The sequence below is a fragment of the Gossypium hirsutum genome, chromosome A03 (genome assembly GCF_007990345.1).
Source record: "Gossypium hirsutum isolate 1008001.06 chromosome A03, Gossypium_hirsutum_v2.1, whole genome shotgun sequence".
Lineage (NCBI taxonomy): Eukaryota > Viridiplantae > Streptophyta > Magnoliopsida > Malvales > Malvaceae > Gossypium > Gossypium hirsutum.
This window is the reverse complement of record NC_053426.1, coordinates 50,590,408-50,598,316: the sequence shown is the minus strand read 5'-3', so window position 1 is coordinate 50,598,316 and position 7,909 is coordinate 50,590,408. Positions and strand designations below refer to the sequence as shown.

The window sequence follows — 7,909 nt, the reverse complement described above, 5'->3', positions numbered from 1 at the left end:
GAGTTTGTCATTTTTAGTGACGCATCCCTACTTGGGTTGGGTTGCGTATTGATGCAAGAAGGTCGAGTCGTGGCCTATGCGTCGAGACAATTGAAGCCTCACGAGAGGAATTATCCGACCCATGATCTCGAACTAGCTGCCATCGTGTTTGCTTTAAAAATATGGCGACATTATCTGTTTGGTGAGAAGTGCCATGTATTTTCGGATCACAAAAGTCTCAAATATTTGATGACTCAACGAGACTTGAATCTGCGACAAAGACGTTGGCTTGAGTTGTTGAAAGATTACGAGCTTGTCATTGATTACCACCCGGGAAAGGCTAACGTGGTTGTGGACGCCTTAAGCCGGAAGTCATTGTTTGCTTTACGAGCGATGAACGTGCATTTGTCTGTTCTACCAGACAGTGTGTTAGTACCTGAATTAAAAGCTAAACCATTATTGACTCACCAAATTCGTGAAGCTCAGAAAGTCGATGATGAATTGGTTGCAAAACGGGCTAAGTGTTTTCCGAACGAGGAATCGGAGTTTCAAATTGATGATGATGATTGTTTGAGGTTCAGAAATCGTTTGTGTGTTCCAAGGAATTCGGAACTCATTTCGATGATTCTGAACGAAGCCCATTGTAGCCGAATGTCAATTCACCCGGGGAGTACGAAAATGTACAAAGATTTGAAACGTCAATTTTGGTGGCATGGTATGAAACGGGACATCTCTGACTTTGTTTCGAGATGTTTAATATGTCAACAAGTGAAAGCGGAACATCAAGTGCCTTCAGGATTACTCCAGCCGATCATGATACCCGAGTGGAAATGGGATCGAGTCACAATGGACTTTGTGTCCGGACTGCCTTTGTCAGCAAGTAAGAAGGATGCGATATGGGTTATTGTTGATAGACTGACTAAGTCGGCTCATTTCATCCCCGTACGTACGGATTTTTCATTGGATAAACTAGCTGAATTGTACGTTTATCAAATTGTGAGATTACACGGGGTACCTGTTTCTATCGTGTCGGATAGAGATCCGAGATTCACCTCACGATTTTGGAAGAAATTGCAAGAAGCTCTGGGTACCAAGCTGCATTTTAGCACTGCTTTTCACCCCCAAACCGATGGTCAATCCGAGAGGATAATTCAGATACTTGAGGATATGTTGAGATGTTGCATCCTCGAGTTCAGTAGTTCATGGGAACGGTATTTACCTTTGATTGAATTCGCTTACAACAATAGTTTTCAATCAAGTATTAAGATGGCACCTTACGAGGCTTTGTACGGTCGTAAATGCCGTACACCATTGTTTTGGACCGAGCTCAGTGAAAGTAAAATTTTCGGAGTTGATTTGATTAAAGATGCTGAACGGAAAGTAAAGGTAATCCGTGAAAGTCTGAAGGTAGCCACAGATCGTCAGAAGTCGTAGGCGGATTTGAAACGAAAAGACATCGAGTATCAGGTGGGAGACAAAGTGTTCCTTAAGGTTTCACCTTGGAAAAAGATACTCAGGTTTGGCCATAAGGGCAAGTTGAGCACGAGATTCATTGGGCCGTACGAAATCTCCGAACGAGTTGGTCCGGTTGCGTATAGATTGATTTTGCCCCCGGAGCTTGAAAAGATTCATGACGTCTTTCATATTTCGATGCTTCGACGCTATCGATCTGATCCATCGCACATAATTAGCCCATCAGAGGTTGAAATTCAAGTCGACATGAGCTATGAAGAAGAACCGATGCGTATCCCAGCTCGTGAAGTGAAGGAGTTGCGAAACAAAAGAGTTCCACTAGTAAAGGTGTTATGGCTCAAACACGGGATCGAGGAAGCTACTTGGGAGACCGAGAGCTCGATGAAAGAACGATACCCAAACCTATTTACCGGTAAGATTTTCGGGGACGAAAATTTCTTAAGTGGGGGAGAGTTGTGACAGCCCAAAGTTGACCCTAGTCGGGAAGTGGTTTCGGGACCGCTAAACCGAGTCACCGAAATGTTTGAATGTGATACTTATTGTGTAGAATATGTAATTATGAATGTGTGAAAATTTCAAGCTTCGATTTGGTTGATTGCATGTGAATTTAGTCAATAGGACTTATGTGAGAAAATTCAAAAATGTGATAGGTCAATGTGTGAGGACCTATTAGTCCATGTGGACAAAGGGGGGACTTGCATGTCAAATTTCCCCCCCCTAATGAGTAGTGGCCGGCCATGACAAGGAATGATGGGCAAAACATGTCATGAAACATGTTTTGTTAATGGAAGAATAAAATAAGGAGTATGGGTAATAAAGAAATGGAAAACAAAAGAAAAAAAATGTGTGTGTAGTGTTTGTCCCCCCCCCCCATTGCCGTGAGCTAAAGAAGAGAAAGGGGGAATTTTGTTCATCCTTTTCTCATCTTCATGCTTGCCAAAACTAAAAAGAAAAACAAAGAAAAATTTTCTCATCCTTTGGTTCATCCTTGGCCAAAAATTTTAAGGAGGAAAGAAGAAGAAAGGTGAAGAGATTCGGCCATGCATGTAGCTAGGCTAAGGTATGTTTGATGATGTTCCATGAGAGGCATGCATGTTTTAGTTGTTAGCTTGAGTTCTACCTAACCCATGGTCTAAATCTTGCTATGTGATGGAAATGGCACTTGACCATGGATGCATCATTCTTGGTTGATGTTTGATGTTGTGGTGATGAGGCATGAGGATGAGTTAAGATTCGGCCTAGGTGGAGGTTGTGTTAATGCCATTGCATGCAAAATATGAAGCTTGTTAATGATGCATGTGATGATGGCTTGATGATTCTTGAACCTCCTTTTTAGCATTTTTGTGTGAGCACATATGTGCATTGGTTGCTAAATGGAGAAGAATCGGCTAGCAAGATGTGTGCTAAGGCCGAATGTAACTTTGCATGTTAATGAGCAATGCATGTGTTAAATTGATGAAAAGGGGGAGGATGCTTTACTAGTGTGTATATGTGTGTATTAAGTGTTGAAATCGACCCCAAAAATGGACATGCATATTCGGCCAAGGGGAAAGAAATTAGCTAATATGTTGTGTTGATGCATGATTTTTGCATGTATGAGACTTTAATGTCTAATGTATAAATATGGGCTAAGTGCCTTGTGTTCATCTTTTGATGCCTAAATGATGAAATCAATTTATTTGTTTGATTAAGCTCAAGAGCAAAGGGGAAATAAAACCGATAAAGGGAAGGAAAAGGTGGTTGAATAGCTAGCGGAATCGTTCGACAACACCCGAGGTAAGTTCTTGAGTAAGAGAGCTTAAATTACGATGTGATTAAATCATGTTTTAAGCAAATTAAAATCATGCTCTATGAGTGGCTATTGAGCCGAATGTGCAAGGATGGTGTGTGCCTTGTGTTGAGTTTTGCTAATGAAAAAGAAATACGAATGTGCCATGAATTATTGTTAGAGGTGCATGATTAATTGAATGCTGTCCGGGCTAAGTCCCGAAGGCTTTGTGCTAAGTGAATATATCCGGACTAAGATCCGAAGGCCTTTGTGCGAGATACTAAATCCGGGTTAAGTCCCGAAGGCATTCGTGCGAGTTATTAAATCCGGGTTAAGTCCCGAAGGCATTCGTGCGAGTTATTAAATCCGGGTTAAGTCCCGAAGGCATTCGTGCGAGTTGTTAAATCCGGGTTATGTCCCGAAGGCATTGTGTGAGTTACTAAAACCGGGCTATGTCCCGAAGGCATTTGAACGAGGAGCTATATCCGGTTAAATCCCGAAGGTACGTGATTTGGTAATGAATGAGCTTGCTGTAAAATTCCAGCGAATACTCGAAAAACATCCCAATATGGGGATATGTTACGTATGTGTTGAATTTAATCGAGCCCTTACAAATAAATGTTCGCTCAGTTGATAAACGAGCTACCGGCCTTCGGCCAAGTTAGTTTATTGTGTATGTACATAAGGGTTGTTAATGTTGTGAAGCAAGTTTGATATCGGTAAATTGCGTATTATGAAATATTCCGTTTAGCTAAATGTGTGCTATTCTTTGTGCATGCTGGAATTCCTTGCTCAAACTTACTAAGCATAAATTGCTTACTCGTTACATTGCTCCTCTGTTTTATAGATTTTTGGTTCTCCAGCTATCGGACTCGGGATCTTGAAGTCGAAGTCGCCCACACTATCAAAGGCTCTTTTGGGTACTATTTTGGTTGGATTTTGATATGGCATGTATAGGACTACCCATTGTTGTCTTTCGAGTACTTTACGAAATGTATAAGTGTTCAGCCATGCGAAAATGGCTTGTAGAAGTGGAGTATGGCATTAGACCATTCGTATTTATGAATGTATAGATGGTTTCATGATGTAACTATAGTTGGAATGGAAGTGTTGAGCAAATGATCAGCCACGAGAATGGCTAAGTATGATCATATGTGGGCTTATGTATGACAAGGCCCTAGTTGGTCCATGAAACCCCAAATTAGGTAAGGTTTACTTTGAAAACAGAAGCTGATAGCAGCAGTGGTGTGGATTGGAAAAATCACAAGAATTTGTAGGAGTGGAATTAAATAGTGAATAAATTATGTAATCGAACCTTGATGAATCTACTTTCATATGGAAGTAACGAAACAATCATAGGAACAGTACAGTAAGAGATATTTGGGTTCTTGTGGAACAGGGCCAGAACAGTTTCTGGATTCCCTGTTCCGCCTTTGGAAATTCACTATAAATTGACCAGAGATAATTAGGGGTCATACCATATATGTATGGATTCCTCTCTGAGTCTAGTTTCCATAGGAACAAACGGCATCAGTATTGAAGCTCTGTGCAGAGAGATATCCCAGTCGTAATGGGAAAAGGTCAGTGTAGTCGACCCCTGTAACATGGGAGACTTTGACTAATAAACTGTACTAATTGGCCCGACCAAAAATTCTAGAAAAAAATGCATAGGTGGGGACATGAGTCTAGTTTCAGGGAAAAATCACAAAACTGATTTTCGAGTTGTGAAACTCAAGATATGATTTTTGAAGCGACTAGTACTCAGACTGGGCAGTGTCTGGAAAAATTTTTCAAAGTCTGTTAACATCTCGTGTCCGACTCCGGTGTCGGTCTCGGGTTCGGGGTGTTACAGGTATTGTCTCTCTCATTGGTTATCTTTCAATTATTTTCCTATTTCATTCTTCATTGAGTTCTTAGTAAATTAATTTAGTAATTTTAGTTTAAAACCCATCACTCCAAATTGTCAGCTAAATAATAGAAAAACATTAATTACTAATACTTTTAGCCATCGTGGATACAATATCTCTACTCACCATAGCTATACAATTTATTGATACGTACATTTGCCTTAGTCGTATTTTTTAGTTAGTCACGTGAGACACATCAAGTTTTTGGCGCCATTGTCAGGGACTAAAATATTATGAACACTTTGTTTTTATTAACTTAGCCATTTTTTATTTTTATTATATTTTTGTTTTTAGTTTAATTTTTACATTCTAATTTTTTTTTCTTTTCATTTGCTTCTGGTAGGTTCTTTTGGTTTATGACTAGAAGAAACCCGTCAGGACCATTACTTTTTGATAGCGAGATTGAAAGTACAACTCGCAGAAATCGTAGAAAAGCAAGGCAGAGCTGGCAAAATATAGTAGAGAACAATAGGACATCATTATTATTGAAGATATGGGTGATAATCAAATTATTCAGCTACATTCTCTTGTAGTTGTTGTAGCTCTTGTTCCTCGTACTTTGTATGATTATGCCAAGCCCGAGTATTGTGCGACCCACCATTGCTGCAAATAATTTCGATTTGAACCCGAACACAATTCAGATGGTACAACACTATGTTCAGTTAGATGGTTTGCAAGATGAAGACCTAAATACTCATTTGGCTAATTTTCTGGAAATTTACGACACTTTCAAGATTAATAGCGTCACTAATAACACCATTCTTTACTGTTGTTTCCATTCTCATTGAGGAACAAAGCAAAATAGTGGTTAAATTCTTTACCACGAGGTTCCATCACTACATGGGCTCAAATGACCAGAAAATTCTTACTGAAGTATTTCCCACTGGCTAAGATAGCCAAGTTCAGGAATGATATCTCTTCCCTTGTGCAGATCAATTTAGAGACTTTATATGATGCATGGGAGAGATACAAGGACTTATTGAGAAGGTGCCCTCATCATGGGTTACCTTTACGGTTACAAGTTCAAATCTTTTATAACGGTTTGAATCCCTCAACTAGACAGTTGATTGACGCAGCAGCCGGTGGTACATTAAACAATAAAACACCCGAAGTGGCTTATGGATTTATTGAAGAGGTTGCACTGAATAATTATCAGTGGCAAGTCATGAGGACAAAGCTAATGAAAGCAGCCGGTGTCTTTAATTTAGATGCAATCACCATGTTATCAACCCAGGTAGAATTGCTTAATAAGAAAATTAATGGTTTATATCTTTCAATGCAGGTACATCTAGTAATGCAATGTTATGCAAATGGAGGTGGAATAAATAATCTAGAATGTTTACCCTTCAGTCCTAGCATAGAGAACAAGCAAGTCAATTATATGGGTAATAATTTTAGGCCTTAAAATAACCTTTATAGTAATAACTATAATGCAGGTTGGAGGAACCATCTTAATTTCTCTTGGGGTGGTTAAGGAAATAAAAAACCAAAATAACCTCCAGGCTTCCAACAACCTTATCAGCAGGAGAAAAAGCCTAACCTTGAGGAGATGTTGACAAAGTTTATCTCGATTTCAAAAGCCAGTTTTCAAACCACTGAGGTAGCACTAAAAAATCAGCAAGCATCAATTCAAGGACTCGAAAACCAAATAAGACAGTTTGGTAAGATAATTTTGGAACAACCACAACGTAGCTTGCCTAGCAACACTAAAACTAATCCAAGGGAGTAGCTTTATGCAATTACTGTTTGAGACGAAGAAGGGTTAGTTGAATTTGAACAAGAACCAATGCAAGAAATTGTGGTAAACGAGGATAAGGTTGTGAACGATAGGAAAGAGAAAATGCCAGATGTAAAAAAAATATACACTTCTAGTGCCATATCCTAGTGTGACGAAGAGAGACCACACAAATGGACAATTTGGTAAATTTCTCAAGCTCTTAAAAGAATTACATATTAACTTACCGTTTGTTGAAGCTCTTTCGCAGATGCTAAATTATGTTAAATTTTTAAAAGAGCTGTTGGCAAACAAAAGGAAGTTAGACGACTCGTCGGCTATGGAGCTTAATGCAATCTGCTCTGCCATTCTTTAAGATAAACTACCCAACAAACCAAAATATCTAGACAGTTTTACTATTCCTTGTCTTATTGGTAGTTTAAATTTCAATAATGCTTTGGTTGATTTAGGGGCTAGTATTATTGTTATGCCCTATAAAATGTTTAAACAACTACGTCTTGGGAAACCCAAACAAACTAGGATGAGTATTCAATCAGAGGATAGAACTATTAGATATCCTAAGGGTATTATTGAGGATGTGCTTGTAAAAATTGACAAATTCATATTCCCTGTTGACTTTGTTGTGTTAGACATAGATGAGGGCAGTGACATACCTTTGATTTTAGGTCGCCCTTTTTTAGCAACTGCTAGGACTATTATCGATGTTGGTACAAGTGAACTTGTACTTCATGTAGATCACGAGAAGATTATTCTCCAAGTACGTGATTCTGTGAGAGTCTCTAGGGATCGAGATGATTTTAAATGTTTTGTGAATGTCAATAACCATGTGGCTCAACCTTCTATGTAGGAAATTCCTCATGAAAGCATGATGGGGCCATGTTTCAATCAAGGTGACAAAAATAGAATAACTTATGAAAAACGAATGGTGCAAATTGATGAACTAGATGAATGGTGAACACATGTCAAGGAGAAACTGAAAAAACACGATGAAGAGTCAAAGTGATGCCATAAAGAGCATGTGAATAGAATGAACCAATTTAAGGTCGG

At 39.0% G+C, this 7,909-nt stretch overlaps 1 non-coding gene across 1 annotated transcript; it reads right to left on the bottom strand.

Moving 5' to 3' along the window:
- Positions 1 to 6,025: 6,025 nt before the first annotated feature.
- LOC121226520 (small nucleolar RNA R71) lies at positions 6,026 to 6,132 on the bottom strand. The gene has a single exon (XR_005924303.1). It is a non-coding gene; the product is annotated as a small nucleolar RNA R71 (small nucleolar RNA).
- Positions 6,133 to 7,909: the final 1,777 nt, after the last annotated feature.